This window comes from Sturnus vulgaris, chromosome 8 (assembly GCF_052056855.1).
Source record: "Sturnus vulgaris isolate bStuVul1 chromosome 8, bStuVul1.hap1, whole genome shotgun sequence".
Lineage (NCBI taxonomy): Eukaryota > Metazoa > Chordata > Aves > Passeriformes > Sturnidae > Sturnus > Sturnus vulgaris.
The window spans coordinates 21766848-21792028 of record NC_142250.1 but is presented as its reverse complement, the minus strand read 5'-3'; the positions used below and the strand labels follow the sequence as shown (position 1 = coordinate 21792028).

The 25181-nt window shown below is 41.5% G+C and overlaps 1 protein-coding gene across 1 annotated transcript in view; it reads right to left on the bottom strand.

Annotated features, from left to right (window-relative positions):
- The window catches only part of PCGF5 (polycomb group ring finger 5), a 103076-nt gene extending 78245 nt beyond the window's left edge, over window positions 1-24831 (bottom strand). Inside the window, exon 1 of the mRNA XM_088169117.1 lies at window positions 24636-24831. The gene's annotated coding sequence lies outside the window, so the exon portion shown is untranslated. The remainder of the gene's footprint in view (window positions 1-24635) is intronic.
- Window positions 24832-25181: the final 350 nt, after the last annotated feature.

Here is a 25181-nt window from a genome sequence, read left to right as displayed (position 1 = left end):
TCCCCTTCCTGTTGCACAGGCTTCCCATTGGCAGCCAGCTCTTCTGAGCCCAGCCAGGACATATTATTGCAAAAGAAGAGAAGAGAAGTAGCTATTGAAGCCAAGAGCATCCTTTTACACATAATGCTAAGTTTTACAAAAGCATTTGGTGGTCAGGCATCATTCCCTGCCTGTATTTAATCTCTGTGAATGTTTTAAAGCATCTTTGCTCTTAGCAAAACCTTCCAAGTTGTATATTGAACATATATGACATTTGAAGAAATACTTTCATGTGTGGTTAGTCCCTAAGACTAATCTTGTAAGAATAAGCCAATCAAATGCAAATTTATTTCCCAACACCATATAATATGTCATCTTAATATAGATATCTTCCCAGGCAGTATGGTTTCCCTAACAGCAAAAAATAGAAAGCTGTCCTCATGGAGGGGGTTGGAAATAGCACAACACTGATGAGATAATACTATTGCTACATAGTCAAGGAGCCTTCAGATTGTCACTTGCCACAAATCCTGATTGTTGTCTGCAGCTGGTAACAAAGCTAATAGTGCACCTCTGAAAAGCTTCAAACCACTTCAGTGGTTTGCCTCTATTCCCCTCTGGCACACCAGCAATATTGTTAGAGGGATGCAAGCTGCACCATCACCGGTCCTTTGTGAACATGAGGTAACTACATGGAACAAAAAGCAGTCTCAGCTCAACTTTCATCCCTGCCTAGATTTTAGTGAGGCAAGAAAAAGGTGATAGATCTTTAAAGAGTCACCACCTGCTAAAGAAAACCAGAAAAATCCAAGTTAACTCCTAACTGAATGTTCTTACCTTCCATGAGTACTGGAACTGGGAGGTGAACAACATGAAAGGGAAACATTTTCTGTGGAGGAGCTTTCTTACAGTAGTAGGTGAGCACAGCACTTTTGTTTCAGGTATAAAATATTGTAACTATAAAATTGAGCCTGTTCTCAGTTTTCCCTTCTTTTCCTCAACAAGGAAATAATAGTAGAATCATTAACTTTTGAATGTAGAAAATAATAGGAAAACTTCACAATTATCAGCTCTGTAGTGCCCTATGACACAAAGTGTTGGATAAGAAATACCATCTTTTTATAAGAAATACTGCCTTGATTTATGTAACGAAAATACATTTAACATCTCAGAATAATAAAACCCAGTTGCTCTACACAAAATAACTGGTGGATCACCAGGGTTCATTTTCCTGAGAACTACTGAAGTACTGAACAACAGAATGAGAATTCAAACAGCAGTAACATGTCAAAAGGATGATTTCGTTCACTATTTCATATATGCAAAAATGGAGTGACAAATCACCTCCATCAAGACAAAACTGCAGAGAATGCAGCAAGGAGTCTGTATTTTTACCTTTGATCTTGCAAGAAGAACAATGGAAGGTTTGCAAAGTGCATTCTGGTCTGTCAAAAGCACTCAATGTTTGAGTCGCCACAATGCCTGTGACCTGGAACGCCTACCACTTTTTCTGTGTTGATTAAACTTCATTAGAGGTGAAAGAACTGCATGGTGTTGCAGGAGAGGGGAGGAGGCAGCACTAACAGGCCACTTTCCAAGCAGATTTCCCAGAAACAGAGCAATTAATAAAGGGCCCTAGAAATGCTTTTCGTGCACTTCTATTTATTATGTCATGAAGTGCAAACTAAAAGCTTAATGAATCATAAAATGCAGCATTTTTATGATTATTTCTTCATGCCTAATCCAGATCTGTCTAAATAAACAAGGATCATAATGTACAGGCAGAATTTGGATCTAGCTTACCCTCGGCCAAGGTCACACACACAAAACAAATGGTTCTGTGAAGAGAGCTCAGGGAGCCTGATTTGCTATAGATTTTATCTGCAAGCTCAGTTCACTGGGAGAAAACTTTGTGTGCATTTTGAGTGAAGTTTTATCTGGATTTAGGATACTCATGACAGTTCTTCGTGTGGAATCTTTTGTGTCTTGTAGGAGCTGGATCCTCAGTAGAGGCACTGTCCCTTGTTAGGGGCACTCAAAGCCTCTCTCCCGCCTTGGTAACGATGGCCTGATTTTTATAAATATATAAGAAGGTAAATCGTTTGGAGACTGCTGCTTTCCAATTTGGTTAAAATTTACTAGTGAGTTAGAGAGCTGCCACAGCAGGACAGACAGATGCAAGACCACATCCAAATCACATGATTGCAAAAGCCTGTTTCCTTAGGAAACCAGAAGAGGAATTCTGAGACCCACAGAAAGGAAATCACAAAGAAAGAAAAGAGCAATTTAAGCAATATATTGACAATACCTAAAAAGCACTTCCTATTCCTGTCCACAGTAAATCTACACACATAAAAGAAAATTGAGGCAAATATTGTTCACAGATTAAAAACATCTTAATGGCACATTAGTTTTGCTCATCTACCACATTAGTTTTACTTCTCCTTTCAGTAAACACAACTGAACTTCACTGAGCTACTACCAAAGAATGCATGCTTCATCATCCTAATATCAATAAAGCAATACAGTGCATCAAAGAAATGTTACCTAGTGAATGACATTTCTTACTGTAGAAGCAAAAACCCATCAATATAATTAATTTCTTAGGTTTTTTGGTAGACAAGAAGTCAGGTACAAGTCTCTGTTCAGATAAGTAGGAGAATGAGGATTTAATCACTTCAAAGATATTTTTTTTTTTAAATCCTGTAAGCCACACAGTTTTGTTTTACACAGTACTTTTCACTATAAACAGGATCAAAGCAAACTTTCAGAAAACACCTCTTTGGTTCTGCTCTGGAAAATTGTCTCCTTTGTTTCCTTTTCCCTCCCCAGGAGCTATTTTCAGTGTTTCCACCAAGTTGTTAGTCATAACAAGTTACCAAACCTGGAGGGTGTTAGCTTTGCAACGAAGCAGAAACAAGTCATGGATGAGGTTCTCTCCTAATAGCTTTACCATATGAATGACACAGAAATCGTAGCACCCTGGGCATACTGATGCAACTTACTTTGAACCGACAATCTGATCACATTTTAGAAGAATTATTTCTGACAAATAGTCCAAATGGGCCTTTCTTCCACAAGAGAAGACGGATTCGTGTTGTCCTAGAAACATTTGCACAGGTGATAGGGGACAGCGTTGTATGGCACAAGGAAGACGCCTCTGCCCTAAACTGAGGTCTGTATTCCTAATGATGGAATGACGGCAGCACTTGTAGCTTCACTCCCAGCTTCACACCCACCTCCCATCCTCTCTTTGTCTGTCCCCACAGCTGTCACCCTTGCTCGGTTCCCTCCCCTGCTCGTCTCCCGCAGCGGCGGCAGTGCCGGAGCGGGGGCCGCGGGCAGCTCCAGGTGCTGCATCAGCCCGCGCTGGGATCGCAGCCCCGTGTGCCCGCAGAAAGGGGGACACGGCCTCTGCCTCTGTGCCAGCTTCTCACATGGCACAGAGCTCACCGGAGTTTGCATTCAAGGGCGCTTAGGTGGGTGATGCTCAAGGTAAACAACTTTTTTTAATCTGGGGAACCCATCCGCCACAACTTTGACAACTTTTTCGCTGCAGCTGCTGACTTCACTGCAGGAGCATCACTCCTGCATCACTCGTGCGTGCAGCGCTGCTCCAGGGGCTCAGCTCAGGAGAGCAATGCTAAGCTCCAGTACCTGAAGAGGACGTCTTTGTGAATACTTAGATTGGTAGGTAGATTAGATTTGATACCTGGAGAAGGGACTATAACCCCAAAGATTTTATGAAATTTATCATCACTCAAAGGAGCAAATTGCATTATTTCCTTGCTTCTGAACTAGCTGCAGTCTCAGTACTAATTTTTAATTCTCAAGATTTGCTTCTTGCAATATATTAATTAATTAAATTCAAGACTTTAGTGTTTCTTCTGCTTAATGGAGCACTCTCCCACAAGAAATACAGACAGCATCTAACAAGCATACTTGGAGTCTTGTTTTTTCCTAGTATGTGGTAACAGAATTTTTCTTACTAATTATTCAAGTACACATAAATAGCTGGATGGGAAGTTTCTGTTCAGAGACAAGTTAGCCAAGTTCCAGGAGTAGCCTAAGTGCTCGTTGTGGAGGTAGCCTTTCTCATGACAATCATGCTTTGTCTTTTTACAGACAAGCTGTACCCGTTGCCACGTGGTTGTTTTTCTGATAGCCTCCTCTCCCAGGGCAACAAAATCCCCGGCAAGCAGCAGTGACTGCTGCAATTTCTGAGAGCAGAAATAAATGCACATCCAGGACTGATCTATTAAACGCCTTTACTTTCCTTGCCCCAGCCCATTATCTGTGTTTTGCATCAGATACAGAAGTAACTAAACAATTCTGAAACCCGAGCAGCTGAAATTGTTTCAGTCCCTCCCCACCACCAAGGAGCTCAATCCACCTCTGGCAATTATACCATGGTTTAAAACTCAAGGTTTTTCATTCAACTGAGCATATATGTTTTTCAGAATACACACACTCTGGACTTAGAGTAACCCAGAAATAACAAGGAATTAATGCAGACAAGAACTTTAATGCTCTCATACACATAACATTTGTAAATTTCTTATCACTTTTGAATGGTTTCCTCATCTCTAAATGGCAGTTTGCCAGCGGCCTCTACCTCCTGAACTTCTCCTTTGTGTGTGCTAGATTCAGTACAGGCATCAGCACTTGTTGATATTTCTATTTTTGCACCAAGCACCCGTTGGTAAAATGACAAATATGGTAGCACAAACTCAATTTAATAGGGGCTTATTATCAGAATCACATTTTTTGCAGTGAGATTGTGCTGAGATCTAAGTGAACCAAATTTATTTGTCATGTGTAGCTTTGGGGAATCAGATGTGCACTAATTAGAAGTCAGCCCCCTTTTTTTTCTTTGAGATATTAAATATAACTGCTCAAACTCATCTTGTTTTCTTGCTAGAAGACAATACATTTGAGAGAGACATGCTGCAATTTCCACCTCCCTACCTCATTTCTTCCTGGCTTTATCACACATGCAAATAATTGTCTACCATTATTCTACAATAAAACATTCAGATTTGGCACTTGAGTCTCCTTCAATATGGCAGGATGCAAATCCGCACACCTTCCAAAAATAATAAAAAAGGCTTCTTCCTTTATAATTTATCATTTCAATACTTCCTGTACAGAGGACTTATTTCTAGTTCAAGATCCTGCTCTGGAAAATTTCCCCCCCGTTTTCTGTTTCTATTCAGCCATAAGAAGGCAGGATTCAAATCCTTCCTTTACCAATTTCTTTTTCATCACTATATAACAGCAAAGTTCACAGTATAATCTGCATCAAGTACTCTTCATGATTCTGCCTTCAACAAGAGACATTTTAAGAAATGTGGAAGAACGTATAGCTTATGCTGCTTCCTGGAATGGACCTAAGAGGATGTTTGGCAAGAGAGAGAATAAAAAAGCAAAGGAAGATTTCTGCATGAATAGATCTTTACTGTAAGCATTTTAGCTTTGGATCCTTTATTTCCTTCTGATGTGATGACTAGCAGGGGTATATCACCAAAAGTGGCTCAGTATGCACCTGTATTTTTGGACAGCAGAGCCTAACTTATAGTTGTAAAAAAATCAGTGTTTCAGTCATTTATTGTATTTTAGACTAGAGCCAGAGCAGGTAAGATGTGAACAGTACTGCTTGCTGCTTTTGCCAAAAGCTGAGATTGTCAGGCAGGACTGAAGGGCTTTTTAACTACAGTGAGGTTGGCTCACTTTGGAAAGATCCACCCAGGGAACAAACTCAAATCTGAAAAAGGCACGTCCAATTTAAAGTCCAAACACACCCCAAAAGTAATACATACACAATTATGTACATAAAAATTAAAACAAATACATATATAAACATACATATATACAAAGGTGGTTAAAGCACCCCTCTGCTCTTGTTTAGCTGTCCTGATCAAAAATGCTACAAGAGAACAGCTGGCATTTAGCATTATGAACAGCACAACTTCGGGCAGCCTGCATTTGTCTTTACTTTGTCAATTGTTTAAGAAATTGGACACGAAGAGGCTCTTATTTGCATGACTTCCCTCACTGTTAAGGGCTATAACAATGAATAACAACAGAGGAAGAAGCAGAATGGATTTTACTGCCCCAACATCTTGCTCAGATTTGGTTCTCACTCCTCCTCACCTTTCAGACAGTCCCACTCATATCAGAGTTCCTGCTTTTTCTTTTGAAGGAGACTTAAGGAAGGGGCTGTTTTGGCTGATGTTGGACAGGCAGGCAGGCATATGATCCATGCAAGTTCTAGAGCAGAAATGCAAGAAAATATTTCTTACCACCAGCAAAGCCTGTAACTTCAGCATTCTCCAGAAAAAGAACAGCCTAACTTTTGGATACGTCCCATATCCAGAATATGTTCCACTGTCCCCTGCAGGAGTATCAAATTGTGACTCAGCTACTGTGCCAGAACCTCTCTGTAAGCAGACACAGTCACATTGTTGCTTCTTACTGAAATTTGAAGTGTGGCAGTTATGGCCTTGATTTCAAGGTAATGACAGAAAATATTACCACTCCAGAGACTGGCAGACACAGTTCCACTAGAGAGAAGCTCAGCCTTTAGGCAGCTGTAAGAGTTGCCATGCATAAAGTCATTATTTTCCAGGTATCTCAGATAATTTCCTGCTGAGTAAGGAAATATCCTCTCTACGGGGCAAGGGTAACTGTAGCACGGGAAAAGTGATGGGTTGAGATCACACTAATAGTCTGCTCCCAAAGTTTCAAGTCCCAGGGAGTCACCTTATTCCCTAGTAGGACCATTTATTTTCTTTTTCATCACAGTTGGTCACCTGGTGAGCTTGGTTTATGGTGACTTCATGACTGGAAGCTTCTGCTGACTTCAATAGGAGTTAGGCCAATACAGATATTTTTCAGAAATAATGTCTGAAATGCACCTCAATGTTAAAAAATAAAGTTTTCAAACTAAGGCAAATGAGGAGAAAACCATAGCACCGTCTCTCTCTGATGAAACTGGAAGGCTCACAGGGAGCCTTGAAGCATACTTCAGTTATGATCCGGCTTGGTTTTGGGGTCTTTAGCTTAAAGGACATGTCTCCTTTTCATGCAGCGAGGCTGAGTCCCAGTTCTGTACAGAGCTCTCTCCTAGCATCAAGATTTTAGTTACCCTCCTAGAGTCTGAAAACAGGGGGGAAAATCTAAACTCTGACCTTTTAACTTTTTTGGGAACTTGAAAGTGCTGAACTTGCTGATAAATATTAAGAAGCATTTCACTGTCATCATGATAATTTTGAAACAAATCTTTCACTAGGACTAGAAATAGTGGAAGTAAAGCTCTAATTAATTTCAGGAGAGCACAGACAGTCAAGTCTGATAATTCTTCTACAGGTTCAAAAGAGAAGAGACTGAAAAAGGCTTTGACTCATCTGTCATTTATGCTGCCCTGATATACATAGGCTACAGAACTTCTTCTGAGAGCAAACTCAGACTAAAGAAGAATTCTCAAAGCTCATTATACGGTACTTGCAAATGAGTTGAAGTGCTCAGGCTTTGATTTCTGGAGTCGCCAAACACTGGCTCATATCCCGACCCCCTAGCACACAGCCTACACAACTAGGACATGCACTGAGGAAGTCAGGAGGGAGACTTTTTTCCTCCTTAAAAGTTTGGGGTAACAATAGAGCCAATTCCAATTCATACACAGCTCTCAGATACATATTTTCTCCACTGCAATGGCAAACATACTGATGTATCTCAGTGCCCTAGAGTTTCTTTCTCTGTCCCTTGGGACTCCAGTGGTTCCCTCCAGGCTGTATAGCATTGGTCTCCCTGTACAACAGACCCAGTGTCTGGATGGCTCTGCCTGCATGTTCAGAGTTGGGAAGCCATACAACATATTGCACCAATCTGCAAAGATTACCTTGTAGACAAAAATAAGACTGTGAAATGTTAAAGTTCCCAAACTCTCAGCTCCCTGCTGCAATGCTGTCAGCCCAATCCCCGTTACCATTTGTCACAACACTGTCCAGAAGGGCAGGAGCATTTCAATAGGAGCATATTCTCTAGCCAGGCTATGGAGTGGGCAAATATGAGAGCTGAGCATCACAGGATTAGTTTAGAGGCAGGGCTGTGGTGTGGGGCAAGCCAGCTAACATTGCCATTTCATTCTTATGGCTATTTACAGCGGGTGGGGAGGAGAAAGAACAAAGAAACACTTTCTGACAAGTGCTTTTCCAAAGCGGTGTCATCTGAACACAGAGGATTAAGTCCTCTACTGACACAGACTGACATAAATCAATTTAAGTACTGTAGCTGCACTAGATCTGGTCCAGAGCTTCTCAGGCCATCAGAAAATATATTCTTAGTTACTTTTGTTATCACTAGGACTCCTTCATTTCACTCCCAGGAGGCAAAAATGGATACCGAGTTACATGACAGAAAATTTCCTCCATGTGATTAACTTCTTTGTGATCACTGAAAACTCAAGGTATGAGCTCTGTATTTCTGCTAGCTTTGTCAGATGGAGCTGCTGTACAATTCAAAAGCTGAGTCAAATTTTATAATCACACAATTAAAGTCATGAGGGAAACTTTTCCACAGTCTCATCAGAAAACAGTCTAAAGTAATGGTTTGGGTGTTTTTCTTCATATATACCTTGACTACATGGTTCTGCTGTTTGGGTATGACTATTTTTTTTTTCCCTAGCTTAGTAGACCCATACTGTGTGGGCTGCTTACAGAGTGCTGGCAACATCATCAAGGCTATGTCTGATCACTATGCTGGGAGCATACCAGATGGAAAAGGATTTATGAATGTCAAAACACTCCAGAGAAACAGGCAGCTTACAGCCCAAGGGGGCAGAAATCATCCTTTTAGTTAATCTCTGCAGAGGGCTTTGTAGACACCACATAGGATACCCATCACCAGGGGTTTCCAAGCTTAAAAATACAGGCTCTCCCACTTTGTGGAGGACAAATGGCCTAAATTCCCTGTGATCCTTTCTATCTCAGTGTTTTCTGGGTTTTTTTAAATTGTTAAGGCCTAATTTATTCCTTTAATCCATAGCGGAGAAGCTGCATGCTCCTCAAAGGTAAATCACAATTCATTTAGTGGTGGATTTCTGGGTTACATTAAAGACAAACTAGTCTCTGGAACTATACATAGTTTTTGGCTTGGTTTCAAAAGCTCTTAATATTGAGGGTCTAAGTTGTCTAATTAGTCTTTTGTGCAACAAACCTTTCATTTCTTCTAAGAGGAAAACGTGTCTTAATTATTGTTGTGTTACTAGGTCAGGCCACAAATTAAGTAAAATCTGATGCTGTCTGTTTGCAATCATAACATGGTATTTCCATTTAACATAAGCATATTAATGGTTAAGTTTGGGGAACACATTTTTCATGTTTCCTCACAATTTCTGCCTCCTCTTTCACAGTCAGAGCAATGAAATAAAGTGCTTATTGAGCAGGGCAGCAAGTGTCCAGGAGACCTTCTGATGGGATGTTGCTACAAACTTGTCTCCAACATACCTTTGTTCTGTAGCTCCCTAGAGGGAAAATTGAGATGATGTTATCAGGCTGGTGGTCTTTATGATACTAGTCATCTGGTTTTCCTGCCTGGGAAGAAATGCATACCACCAGATACCCCTGTGGTCACAGAGAGAAGTGGATAACATCTCACTGAACCTGGACTACAGTTCTTACAGCTTTTGCTGAAATAAGTAGTTCATGATAGTAGTGAGTGGCCAGGTTTTCTTCTATTAAATACACAGTTGAAAAAACCACCCACCCTTTGTCCTTACAGTTAATAATTTCAGTGTACCTACTATTTTTCTTTGAGGTCATAAAACTTCTTAATAATCTAAAAAGAAACTTTTTTTTTCCCTGTTGCCTACAGCAGAGAATGCATCTTGTGTCATCCTCAGGCTTGGAACTCTCTTGTGTCACTCAAGGGGCAAAGCAACTTCAATTCTCTTTCCTATTTTTGATTAGAAAGGAAAATAGATCAGTTGGCAATCATTTATATCTATTTATATCTTATTCACAACTAGCAAATAAGAGGAGTCCAGGGACTATTATTTCATAAAATTAGGGAGCAGGGAATTGAAGGGCTGGACTAGCAAGGGATAAAATTTTGACTAGGGGTTTAGAAATATAAATTATGGGCTTTAAAGCTTTTTGCTCAGAGTCCTCAATTTTTAAAGACTTATGCAGCTTGGCAGGGTCCAAAGTGCTTGACCAAATTTGCATTTCCGGTGCTTTCCAGCTAAATAAGCCAAGGAGAGAGGGGTCAAAACTGAAGGAAGCTGCTATGTTTTGGGTCTGATGCATCAGGAAGACACTGGGAGCAGGACAGACTCACAGACACTCCAGATCACAGCTTAGCATGCACCTGGGCAGGCTGTGAGCAGGTGACCTAAGGACACAGCTGATGATATAGCCAGTTTAAATTACCCAAGACACTGAAGTGATTTCCTTTGATTCTATCCATGCTGCTTTGCAATAGTTCCATATGGCAGCTTAACATTCACCCTCTCTCTAATATCAATGCTAAGACACTGCTGAGTGGCCTTTCATGTAATACTGAATGCATTTAGAACTTTAAAGCATAAATTTAAACAAAACAGGACACCTGCATGCAAAGATTTTCCTTTTGGGCTTTGTATAATAGAAAAATCTGTTCTAAGCCTTCCTCTTTCTGCTTTAGCATTTTTTTTTAAATAAGTACTGAAATATTCTGATGTGATAATATAACTTGCTTTATTCTTGACTAAAATTCTGTGCCAGCCCAAGGTGTGATTTTAACCTTCCTCATGAATGGGCAAGGCTAAAAACTGAGTATTTGAATTAAATGTATTAAATCAAATATTCCACATCTACAATCCAGCATCGAAATAAGTCTGGAGGTTTTTTTGTGTCATCTTGTCTCACACTAATCATGACAATAGAAAAATATTATTGAGTCACTCAGTTTACAAGTTTGGCAGCCACACCAGCAAATCTATAAAAATCTTATTGGTAAATAAAGGTTAGCACTAATTAAAGCAAACAATCCTTTCATCACCAAGAACTACATGAATATGCATGAACTCTTACACACACATCTCTTCTTGCACTGCTTCGGGACAACAGGGTCCTTCAGGAAGCACAAAGCAAGTGAACTGGCACTGCTTTAAGGGTTGCACAGATGTGCAAGCTGGGGACTAAGGCTGTGCTCTTCCATAAAACACCAAACGCTGCTGTGCCACAGCACAAACTCTGCTTTGGGGTCAAGTGAAACAGCTGCAGCTAAGGAGGTCTTTTATTTTCCTGAGAAGACAAATCCAAGCTAATTTCATTTAGTGCCAACCCAATGTTTTTCTTGAATATTCCAGTTTAACCACTGACCAAAAAGCCCCTCCTAATTCAGGCAGCTCTGATTGCACTCCTCAGCTTGTTTCTAGAAACACAGCTTGGAGGAGCTTAATGTTGATTGCCAATGGAAATGCTTCAGAGACGCAATCACAGGAGAAACAGCATTGATTAGAGAAAACCCGTACATCCATGCACAATTTAAAAATGTAAATTTGAAATACTTTTAAATGATTCTAGCTGTAGAACCTATTTCATCCCATGGGTCTTCAGGACCTGGGTATTCCTCTATTGCCAATGATATTTGTAGATGGTTCAATAGCAACTAAATGCAGTAACTATATGATAGTTTTTAAACAAATAAAAACCAATCCTTGAAATGGATAAACCAACTTTTCTATTTCTACCTCTTACAAAATACTTTTACTTGTGTATTTAGTGTGTGGTTGTGTAGAAGAGTGAAAAATTTTGGGGTTTAAAGAAAAAAAAGAATAAATGCTGGCAAAGCTCAGATCTAAAAGAAAGCTTGAGTGACCAAGACTGAAGTTTCCTATTTAAATCTTCCCCCTCCTACCACAGAAATTCACTGTACACAGGCTTATGCCCTGTAGCTCCTTTACTCTTGGCTATATCAACTGGTGCTTGGGAGAGCAAACCTGTTATTTTGAGGTGGCAGTACTCCTGATAGCTTCTGAAATTAGCAGGACTTGCACACACTCCCCTTTCCTCTGCAGCCTTTGTCGTTGGGGAATGAGGAGGAAGAAGTGGACATCATTTGGGCTGCCTGAAGCATTGCCTCAAAGATGATGTTAAAAACCAGAAGACATAACACAAGCTATATTCTGTTTTAGATGTTACCAACAGGTGAACTATCAACTATCACAAACAACTAACACTTGGCATCATCTTTCCCAAAGACCTCATGATTACAGCTTTCATATTTATTTTCTAATCAGATTCCAAAATATTTAATAGTTACTCTGTTGGTGACCATTCCTGGCACGAAGCTTAGATGCAAGGACAACCACACAAAAACAGGAACAATGTAGAATCTGGACCTGAGTTTTTGCAACAGGAAGTTTTAGAAATGAAATGAGATGTCACTGAAGTCTGTAATGCATCTTCCCTCTTGCTTCATTTTCACAGGGTGTCAGCACAAGCCTGCAATGCTGTGATGAACTTGAGAATGATTTTACAGCCATGATATTTTTAGGGAATTGCAGTCGGGTATTAAATGAATTCCCCACTCCAGCCAGTCCTGATTGCTTTATTTAAGGGAAGGGGCTGTTATGAGCTTCAGTTCCAATTACCTGCCTTGCTGTCCCACTTGCATCCCCATCTACTGTTCTCTGTTTTATACCCTGTAACTTGTTTATGAATTTGAAGTCTACCTAACTATTCTGAAGTATTCAATAAGGAGTTTGCATACCTGTCACAACAGATGCAGTCAGAAGAGTTTTGGAATGAAAAAGCAGAATGAAGCACCAAAGTGCCATTGGAGGACACTACGTCTTTTCTGTAAAAACAGCACTGGAGAAGCAGCAACTGTTTTTTCTAGCACAGTTTTCCATCACATAGCTACAGATGCCATGTGTGAAGTTTTGTCTCACACAGAACTGGAAGAGAAACTCTGCATCTGTACTGTCAGCATGGGCCACAACCCTGCAAACACATGAGCACTCACAGCCAGAGCAGCCAGGGCAGATGGAGCCAGGCAAAGCTTCTGACCCTCCGTGACAAACTAGCACTGCTACACTTCATCATGCCACGATGGAGTGCCTGGCACAAATCAGCAGTTTTCTTCTGGCATCCTTTACAATTCAACCAGTATAGGTAGAAGGCAGAGTAAACTCTGAGTAACTAGAATTCAGGGTGTGTAATGATAACACAATCCTGTTGCTTGCTTGAAGAGCTGTGTTGCCTGCAGGTAGCTGCATTATCATTATTTTCAGACTGTTGCAATGACTGTCCTTTGTGCACTGGAGGTCAATCACTCCCCTTACTGAAGGACAAGCCCTCTCCTCTCATCTTTTTGCAATGGCCAAACAACTACATAAGAACAGCAAGCAGAGATCATCAGCACAAACACATTAGAACAAGTTTACATCTATAATTTATTCTCCACTTGTTGACTAAATGAAAAGGCTGAATGCTAAAACAATGCACTGATTATTATGGTAATGTGTAGCTACTTATTTGCATTACTTTTGTACCTGAAAGTTTCAGCCAAGAGTTCATGTTGCAGTGCCCAAGGCCTTATGTGAGGGACTCACCCAGCTGCCAGCTAGGTGCTTTTCCTCAGTGAAGGAGATCTGATTATTATGTGCTCAGGTGGGAATGAATTCAAAGCCTGGGACTGCATGGGTGCAGATGCACTAATGGACTGGTACAGCACATGATTGTGAGATCACACAGGAAAAATGGGTTTACAGGGAGCAAAAGGCAGAGTCCAGGGAGTCATCACAGCAGTGAAATGACGTTTAATTACTTTGGTAAAGCTTGCATTTTAGATTGCTTTAGTGTATACTCATCTCCATAACACATATAAAATGGTAAGAGGTAGTTGTATGGCGCTGTCACAGCAGGAGAAGATATAGAAAAAGATTTCATTTTCAGGATTATGTCAAACCTAATTTTCAGTTGTCCATTTTCTTTTCATTTTCCACTGTGATTGTTTTCATTTGTGCTTGCTCATTTCCACAAGTTTGTACAGTATGGGAAGTGGAACATCTGCTTATCACTCATAATTTTTCTGCTCATTTATGCAGGGTTCATTCAGTGTGATGGATAGGGTAAAACCAACAACAAAAAAATAGATTTAGTTTATGGAAGGAATACACCCAGCTGGGAACCTCTTACTTTCCTAAGAATGGACCACTTTGGAATACACCACCTCAGCAGACAGCCAAGCATGCATCAGTAGAATAAACTACCTTCCTCACAGTTATCTGTTCTTGCTGGGATCTTGTATCAACACTTAAAGAATGAATGGCAAACATCACATATAAATATTATTAAATGCTCTACATTTCTTATCTCTTTAGAAGTATTTTTAATTGATAGAAGTACTTCCAATTATTCATGTTTTTTATTTTATGTTTATTGCAATACTTTTCCTTGGCAGGAAAACAACTGTTGTGTGCACATTTAAAAAAAAAAAAAGCTATTAGAAGCAATTTAGCCCCATGAACACTTATCTACGTATTTGTGTAGCCCCTGGCTATATGAATGTGCTCTTATGCAATAGGATTTAGTAATCTGCAAACAGATTTAACGAGTGCCAACTAAGAGCTCCCTAAGCAAACCTCCACACATGACAAATCAAATATACAATTCAAAAATAGAAACTTAGCATAAGGTTAGAATTTTGTAGAAACATTATTCCGCTGTTTTGTTACATAAATCCCTGAAGAGTGAAGAAACGGAGGAAACTGCTTAGTAAAGGGGCATAAAAATTCTATCCTGGAATATTTCAGTGACTCAGGAACTTATCTGAGACACCACATGCCTGAGTTCACAACTTTACCATGTCTATTCTGACAAAAGTTTTGAACACGTTTCTCTTTGTCCAGGGGAAGCCTCCTAATCGTTATCTATTTGCTGCTCTGCTTTTGCATTCTCGTAGTGACAAGAATTTAAGGAAGAACAAATCTCTGTTAAAAGATAAGTCTGTTTTAGTGAATCCATGTTTTTGTTTGGAAAGATGATATACCAAAAAACCCCCAAACCCTTTATCATTTCTATTTCCAGAGACACTAAAGGACTTTGGAGGCAGGGTATGCAGAGGAAGGCTCTATTTCCCAAGGGACCCTGCCCCTCCCTGCAGGTGGAGGTCCCTGCTTTGCAGAAAGTCCTTGAGGTTGGCCCAGGAGCTTTTGGGGTCCAGCTTAGGAATGATGGTAGGAGCAAGCCAAAGGGAAACTTCTTAGGAAGATCTCTATGACAAAACAGTGTGAAATCAAGACAACTAATAAGAATCTTAGTGAATAATTAAGATCTGAGGGACTAAGAAGAGAAAAAGCACGTCATTCTTTATTTACAGACTCAGGTTACTTGATATTATGTAGTTTGAATTTAGGTTTGAGAGGCAGGGGTGGAGAGAAGGTAACGTTAAGATGATATTGTAGCAGAGCAAGGATCAAAAAGTGGTGAATAGCTGGGTGGCTGCTGTATAAAATTTGCTCTAGGCAGAGGAGAAAATGGAAAGCAATCAAATTGAAACTGCCACATGTGCAGCAGCAGAACCCAAAATATGTGCAATAGAGGTACAAGGGGGAAAATGAGCTTAAGCTGGGAGAACTTGGAATTATGGAAAATTGGAAAACTAGAGTCTTATCCTTAGGATTTTAAAATGACAGCAAGAGAAAATGAGAAATTGCAGCACCTGGTCTGTTATTGTTCACCACATTCTTGTTCTTAAACAAGGAAAGCAAGGAGAAGGAAAAGCCAAGAAGTAACCCTTTTATGTTTACATTCATGATAAAGTTATCTTAAAGATAAAAGATAATCAGAATCTGATAAGAGTGCCCTGCAGATCATATTCTGTGAGTTTCCTAAACCCTTATATGACCTCTCACTCTGCCTTGGACTAAAGGTTATCCCTGAGCTCCTGACTGCATTGAATTGGGTTTTGATCACTTCATGTCATTAACATAAAAATTACTTTCAACTTAATCTGAAAGCAAACAAGACTGGCTTTTACTGCACTAGAAAATACTAGGGTTGGTCCTGCAGTGATTCAGACATTGACAGGGAGAAATTTTATTCCATCTTACTCAGGGGACAACCTGGGACAAGAATAAAGTTTTTATGATCACTCTGATGAATGCCACAATTTTAATACCACAGCTTATTCACACAATAGTATCAAGAGAGTTTTAGTACGAAATTACCAATTACTGTTGGAGCCAAAGCAGAGACTCCATAACCCACACAGCAGTGTCCACTTGAAGCCTGGTGTTGGCTGCTGCCATTAACCTGCACTGAACTGAAGGAGCCAGGATGCCACGTCAGTGCAGCCTTCTGCAAATGCACAAGCTGGAGCTAAAGCAATGATGTTTGTCCACATGGATATTTACTATTAAGCTGAGAAAACATAATCTGGAATTGTAGGAAGACTGAAGGCATCCCCAGTGACCGAAGCAATGCCACAGGAAAGATTGCACTCTGAAAGTGTGAGTGCTCAGAGCACTAAGCAGATGTGCATCACACTTGTTCAGATTTATGATGGAAAATACATCTGCTTTTGGTATGTTCATTGTATAGCAAGTATAAAAGCACAGATATGGTTTATTATGGAATGATACTGATGCAAGATAAATAATGTCAAAACATCTTCTAGAGAAAGCTGCCACAGTGTTTCCCACATTACAAATCCTTGGATCTGAGCTCTGAAACCCATTCCTTGAAAATCAGAGAAATTTCCAGGAAAGTTTTTCCCAAGAGACATATCAGCATGGGAAGTTTTATCCCTAAGAGTTGCTTAAAGTTTTCTTATAATAAATTTTAATGGATACCTTATACATGCTATTTCCCCACTAATTCTTCATGGGCCAGTTGGCACAAGTTCAACACTTTCTTACTGTATCTCTACCACCCACAGAAAGTACCTCAATGACATTCCCATTTCTCCTACCACATCTGGTCTATACAAGATTATTAAAAATACTGTAATATCATGAGATAAAAAAAAAACCAACAAAACCAAGATAAGTTGTTGTGACTAAAGAAATATGGGCAGCCCAAATCTGTGATGAAGACTCAAGTAAATATTACCATAGTCAGTTTTCACTGCTTCAGATGACCCATCCTTATGAAGATGGATCAGTAGGTCTTACAAACAGGTTGAGGGGAACCTAAAATAATTTTTGCATCCTGAGTAGCAACTTCCTTTCTGATAGCTGCTCTGCCTCCTCTCTTCTTCCCTTCCTTTCCATTTTAGACATCTGCTCACCATAGTTTTCACAGGCAAGTTTTCTTTCTACTTTTTTCTCTTTTACCACACTCAAGTCTCATTTAAGAAGAGCATGGGTGAGTGCATTCTTTCAGGAATCAGTGCCACACAGCAAACCACATTGTTCATCCTGAAGCAGTGCCTTGTACAGCTAGATCGTCTCCAGGTCCATCCAACAAGATCAAGGCAACCCTGAGAAATCTCATTTAGCTTTCAGAGTTGGATCAACTGTTACATCCTTTTAAAAATTAAATTTCTAAAAGAACTGAAGTAGACTGCTTAATACCCTGGTAACCAAAGCAGAGTGATCCATGGAAATCTCTTCAGCATTGCTCTGACTAGGTTCCTACACCCAGTTTATCAGCTGAGCACCTTCCAGCCAGCATTGGAAAACACAGCCAAGGTCTGTCATATGCTCTTTGTTCCAATCTCTGCTCCTCACTCTCATCCCCCACCCCCACTTTCCCCCAGGCTTGTGCAGCAGAGTCCCTTGCTTTGGTAGCTTTTTTCCCCCCTGAGAACATAAATCCTACTGTATGTTTTTGCTATAGGTTGGAGGATGTATGACTTGTTCTTGGGATATTTTTTGTTGAAAGCTACAGTAATCTCTAGCTTGAAGGACAAAGTTTCACTGTCTTGAAGACTGTCCCAGGAAAGATTCATCTCCTTCCCAGGCTGGCACGTGTAAGTGCACTTACTGACCTGCAGGTTTGCCTGACAGCTCACCAGGACACCAATGTAGAGCAGTGGCAATAGATTAATTGAGAGTGATGGACTTTGTAGACAGAGTATAAATCCCTGTCCAGTGCTACTTTTGCTAATGGTGCTACAGGCACAGCTGCTCTTGGCAAAGTCTCAGGAAGCTGCTCTGTGCCAGCTCTGGGTACCCCCAGTGCTGAGACACAGTCAGATGAGCTTCTCAACAGAGGCAACACTCACATGGGGCAGTGCTCAGGGCAGCCAGTGTGCTGCTTGCAGCCCTGCTCACAGCTCCACTGCTGCTGGAGCCCAGGGCAATGGCCATGCTGCACCAGACTGCCCCACATGAGTGCAGACAGCAGTCAGCAATTGCCAAGTGTGTGTGGAGGAGTTTGCTGTGCACTGTTGCATGAAACAAAGATACCTTTATTTTGCTCTCAAAGGGTATCTGCATCTGTTCCCAACACAAGGCATGACACCCAATCAATTTCCCAAACACTCAGAGGAAGAGCTACCAGGATATTGCCTGTTAAACGTGAGGGTCTGCTGAACCTTATAGAAGCCTCAGCACATAAAATGTAGGTGGGGCAGGAGGACCACTCCTACCCTCCAAGAGCTGGTGTTGGAGAGCTCTTCTTTTCTCTGCAGTGCATTGAGGCATTTTGTTCACAGCAGAACACCCATTGTTGTACCAGATGACAAGGCTAAATAATTCTCATCCCCAGAGGCTGCTAACCAAGGTCTCTTACAGTTTAGTGCTGCTCTGGGAAAAGCTGAGGCATTTTCTCTAGTGCACTAATAAACAAAAGTTTTTCTCCCTATTTCACTGCTGGCTGGGATGCTGGACCTACCTGCTCATGCTTTTATCTCCCCAGAAGTTCTGCAGAGTCTAGCAGGGGTAGGACTTCAGTTTTTCTGCCTTGGGAAGCTAACACCAGCATACTTTGCTCCCCACCACGTTGAGACGCAAGGACTTTCAGCACAATAGCTAAAATCTGTTTTGCTCCTCAACAAAATACTTTCAGCACCTTTTTCTTGCATTGAGCAGTGAAGTTGCCATTTTTAAAGTGTTTCCAAGTTAAACTTATCTAGTTCCTCCCTCCCAAACCCATCCATGATGTTTTTCTGCTTTACACAGAAGCCCCAAAGGGCACCAACTCAACCCTGCTCTTCTGAGATACCCTTTAAGGCATCTTCCCACAGATGATTGAATCTGAACTCCAGATGTCTGCAGGCACAACCTGCAGCAGCAGATAATTAAAGTACAAGTAACCCTGTATGGATTTGAGTATGGACCTGCAGAATTTCCTGGCTTAGAGCCAGAGCTCAGTAGGCCCTGTCAAGGATGAAAGCAGAATTTTATGCCCTCAGTGGTCAAAGCTGAGAATAGATTCAGAGACTGTTTAAAAAGTCAAGAATCAATTTCTGGTAGGGAAATAAGAGGAGGAATACCACCACTCGGTTGCCATGAAATGAGAACATCCCATAGGCACAGTCAATATGTGAGTACTTTCATGAGACACAGCCCAGTAAGCTTCAGTCCCATAACATCTCAGCTAAACCCTTTTCAGAAAGAAATCACCAATATCCTACAAGCCTCCAAGGGGTACAACCAGTTGCACGAATAGAGGCTCTCTTCCCTAGAGCCTCTGGGCAAGTTTACTTTGGAAGTAAAAGCCAAACATATCCCCTTCCATCTCCTCTGCTCCTGGCTATAACATTTCACATGGACCACAAGAGCTTCTCTGAAGTTTCTTCACCTGCAAGACCAGAATGTGGGTCATGCTTCAGTGAAGTCTCATGAGGATCCCAGATCTGCAGCTGAGCTCCTGCCAAGGGAGCTACCAAAAATGCAGGATGCAACTTTGTGTGTAGCCCCATCTTCCCATTTCTGCCACAGCCTCACCCTCTTACCTCTGGCAAGACTCTGAATTTCTTTGTTTGCTTGTTCAGCTCCACCCTACCTGTCCCTCCCCAGACAGATGGCAGAGGGGCAGACTTAGCAGCAGAGAATAATTTCTTTTAAAGGCATGTGCTTAGCATGAGCCCTAGAGCATTAAAGGCAGACCTTCTTTCTCATACTTATTTCAGGAGCTAATACCTGATAAATCCAAGGCTGTATTTAAAGTATTTTTCCTCTAACAAAACAACTCTAAAGCCATCTACTTTTACCAGTGCTGGTAAGCTGAGGCACCTTCTTAAAGGGTAAGTGGAAGACCATAGGGACCTTTACTGCTTCAATAACAGGAATTTTATTACAAGCTGCTCTTTCCTTTTTGTTCTCCATTCAGCATGCACGGCAATGTAAGCTGATGTATTCACAATTGATTTCTGGAAAGGAAGTATCTTATTTTATAGCCTTGACACAGACACATTGCATTGCCATGAAGAAAACAGATGCATGGGATAAGACAAAAAACAGCTTCCAGCACGGGTTTTCTACAGTCATTGATTTTAGTTGGAACTCACTTCCACAGAGCTGCCTTCAGAGACACCAGCAAGAGGAGATCTCCACCCTGGAAATGCACATGCTCTTCCTCCACAAAATTGGCTGGCCAGGCACTGAAATGTGGGTGCACAACTCCCCTATCTGAGACATGCCAGGAGAGCTGGCATGTGGGCAGAGGAGATGTAGCTGGTGGGAGAAGAAAGTATATGAAAATAGGCTGTATTTTATTTGCTGAGAAGGAGGAGTGAAGAGGAGGCACTCAGGTCTTGCTTCCTGAGAGCCCTGCTCCCAGAGTGAAACTTGCTGCTTGCACCAAGTGTAAACAACCTGTGGCTGTCATCCCACTCTGGTTCAGACTCTCAACCTCCTTTGCAACACATCAGCCTGGAATAAGCAACCTTGTGAACAAGGACACTCTCAGATGGTCACACTGGGTTAGACATTAAATGTCTCTATATGGCCAAGTCATATATAGAAAAGAGAATAAAAGACACAAGAAGAGGAGGGAAAAATTCCTGCAGAAGGAGATGGCATTGATCTACTAAAGGCTCCAGCCCAATTCTCTTTAGAGAGAAGTGCATCCCTCACTACAATGTTTATATCAGTACAAGCAGTATTCCAGCTCATCTTTTGCCTTTTCAGAATCCATGTTAGCAGCTAAATGCATGCATACAGAGCAGAGTTTTAGGACTGGATTCAGCCACACCATACCTGCCAGAGTGCCCACAGAGCCACACTCCTCACATGCCAGAATCAAAGGGTGAGCCTAGACTCCCCTGCCCCAGGGTATGTGCAACCTTGCCAAGGCCATGCCGAGACTGTTTAATCCTATTAAAGCATAAGCTGGAAGTACACGATACTCATTAAAAGAAAATAGCTTGCTTTGTTCCTGAGATTTAACCCCACAGCAGCAGACACCGTGGGATAACCCAACATTATTGGCCTCTGCAGGCAGCCTTGTCATTCCCAGCTCCACTCTTAGGAGAAATCCCACAGCCCTGCTCTTTGCTCCCGTATGAAAACACAGATTTAGGATCCCTACGCAGGACAAGTGCCAGAGCTAGAGCACACATATTTCCAAAGGGAAACTGCAAATATGAGGCTCCAGCTAATCCTTTGGGTGCTCCTTTACAGGCACACAGGGCCTATACAGAACCACAGCCAGTTGTCACTGTCCCCACACTGCCCTTCTCCCTGAAAAAGTACCAGGTGGACAAAATATCAGCTGGTTGTATAAGTCAACAAGACAATCTTTTAGGAATAGTAATTATTTAGCAAAAGGTTAAAAAAGATCTAGGTAGATGGGCTGTGCAGACTCATCCAGATCTCTTAATGTGTGGAAGGGCAGGAATTCAATAGCACATGGAGCTTATCAGCAGCATCCAGATAAAGTGCAAGATTCAAGATTTCCAATGGTTTCAACTGTTTCCAACATTTGATTTAATCGCTGAACTTCTGAAAAGTGAAGAATTCTTCCCCTTCCAAAACTGTTTATTTTTAAGAAACTTGTGCTGCAGTGCAGCACACACTGTTGATTACATATCACCTTAGTAAAGAAGTGATGAAATCAGCCTTGCTACTTTTATTCATTTCACCTATAATGAGCTGAGGCAATTCCTTCCAGTCTCATGCCATTTGGAAAGACAGAGCTGTTTGTATCCAGGTAACCAGTGCTGGCACCACAGAGCTGGCTGCAGATGTGTGCCCAGGAGCACATCTCCCTGATGTGAAAGGGCCAAGGAAGGGGCAAACCCTCCTGAAGCAGTAACACCTGACCCTACAGAAGCCAATGCACTTGTCTGCCACATTCCCCAGAGAAGCCTGGTGAGGGTGTCCAGGCACTGGGCTGCTTTGTGGATACATAGAGCTGTGCAATACCCCCAAAACAAACAAACAAAACCAAAAAAACAAAGAGGAAAAGAAGCAGGACAACAGCAAGAAGACACACATATGCATGTAACCAAGAGAAAAATGGTTTTAATTCCTTCATGCATATTTCCCATCTTGTTTCTCTACATGTCCAAGTACTAGAGCATTGCCTCTCTGTCTCCTGATAGCAGAAAGTCTGCCCCACAGAAATAACCACAAAACCTGTTACTTAAAGGGAACACCAGCTGATCCTGCTTCCCAGCCCCTCAATCAATGGAGCAGTCGTTCTTCCCTTTCCCTTGGTGCTTGCCTCAGGTAATTGCCTATCAGGTCTTCGCTCAGGGTATTAAATTCTCTCTGTTGCTGAAGAATCACCATAGATCTTTCCATGCTCTCTGCATCCACTAACAGTCTATATAAAGCAGAAATCTCCCATTCTCTTTACCAAGAATGTCATCTTTTAAAAGTGATATCTAAAAAAACCCCATGAATATAATTTTTTTACAACAATAAAAAACAAGACAAAAAAATTACACAACCCTCCCTTCACACAGCCAACAGTGAGTGGTTTACTTTTTTTTTTCCAGAGCCTGCATAGTCAGTTATTTCTTAAGAAGGTGCTTTATATGCTCTCCAAGGCAGCATTCATACTATCCCACATATCCTGGCTGTTGCTATGGAAATCATCTCTCCGTAAGCTGATGTGTGAATGCAGGTCTCATTGCTGAGCAGAGGCTAAAGGTGTGCATGAGTCAAACTATTTGCTGTGCATTATTCCTCTGCAGCCTGCCTGCTGCCAGGGGACAGGAAAGGAACAATTAGTGTCTGCACAGAGGGTGCCTGTAACAAGGAGCTGTGGAGTTAGCACTGCTGGATAGTCACAGGAAGGCTCTGGCTGTTGCCTGCAGCCAAGCACGATTTAGTCACCCAGCTCATCTGCTCTGGGGGCCACAGGATACAGGTACAGGAGGTACCAAACAATCAGTGATGTTTATAAACGTTTGAGGGGAAAGGTAAGTCACAGTGCACCATCACAGCCACAAGGCACACCGTCCCCTGCCCTGTCTGTAGGCCTGTGGTCCCTCAGAAAAGTAAATGATAAACTCAGGTTTTTGGCAAAGACCTGCTGGTGGCTACAGAGAGGCAGAGACTGAGGAGTGCTGGAGAGCCCTCTGACTCTGGCGAAGCAGCAAGACCAAAAGAGAAAAACATCTACAAAAATCAAACTCCTTCACATATGCTGTATTTGGCAACTTGACTAAACATGGCTTTGGGCTCCTGACTACCTATGAATAAGCATTAAGGCGGATATTGGAGTACTCCCAGTCAAAACACAGCTTGATGCCAGCAGGCACTTGTCAGAAACAACTGCTGGCCTCTCCCAAAGTCACAGAAACAGAGGAGCTGCTGCCTCCAGGAGCCAGCCCCTGAGCAGGGGGCACATGGGGGCAGCTGCAGAGCTCCTCTGTGCCCCACTCCAGCCAAACATCAGCATCTCTGCATATGGGACGCTGGGAACATTTCAAGACAAGCATCCCACATCCCTTTCTTTCCCCCTCCCCTGGAATACTTGGCAGTAATTTTCATAGATAGATTGCAACAAGTAGGAGGTCTCAGGGCAGCCCCCGTGCCTCAGTGGTTTCCTAGTTCATCTCTTCTGCAGCCTGAGGGGAGAAACTGGGATCAAAGAGGGAACAAGGGGTGTAATGAGCTCAGATTTACAGCAGGTTTTTAAGGGGGCAGAGGGTAGGGTCTTTATGGCAAATGTTAGATTGGCCATCTGAATATTCAAGGCTTTTTTCTTTCAAATGAGGAACTAAAAGGCTATAGCAGACAAAGGCAGGTCCATCCATAAAAGCAAACGTGGGATTTTTTCCTTCATCCCCCTGAATAAATTGCCCCTACAGAGGAGCAACAAGTGGTCCATCACACAAACTTCAGGTTTCTATTTACATCTTACCTCCTTTCTCACTATTCTGCAGGAAACAGCTGCTATACCCAGCCTCTCATCTGAATTATCTTCTGCCTTAAGCATTAGGCAACTCTTAGAAGCCAAGCAAACAACTTCAATTACAGAATCACAGAAGTTGGTGAAGTTTTTACACCACCTTTTTTTTTTTTTTTGTCAGTCACCCGTGGGAAAGGCAACTGGTTAAAGAACAGATTCCAAACACCCAGAAAGGAATCCTAAACTTCTACAAAACATCTCAGATCACAAAGGCAAGAATTTCAAAGCACAGCTCCTGTGAGGCACATTATAAATAACAATTAAACACAGTAAAAAGACTGCAGCATATCAGTGTAAACAAAGCAAGCATATCTCCCTCAACAGTAGCCCAAAATAAAAGGTAGCACTTACCTCATTTCAGAGCTAAAAATGAGCCTACTGTCACCTAAAGCTGCTCCACTCCTGCTTGCCTTCTCAGTGGAGATGATGTGGTCTCCTCTCCTCTCCTCTCCTCTCTCATGAGCTACCTGCCAGAAGGTCAGCTGGTCCTTGCTCCTTAGCAGAAACACCTGGTTCAGCACAGCTTGCTAGCAGAGCACAGGGGTGGCTGGGATTTAAAACAAAAGAATACAGTTAATGATTCTTTGTAAAGATTGTTGTAGTTTTAACTATCTGTGAGCTGTAATAGGCATTTTTTGGGGGGAAAAACAGCTTACTTGATCAATGCCTCCTAATATTCTATTAAACTCTTACACCATTTATTGAAAATACAATGATAAGCAAATAGAAGTGTTTCCAATCGCTTTAAGATGATATGGTATGAATGTGAATAAATCATGTTAAATCATACTATCATAGAGAAGTATCTTATGATTTATAAGTTCCTACCTTATGTAGATGAATGCCCCACAATTCTGCAGCCTATAGAGAGCTCTCTTTTGTGTTGTGATATGAACA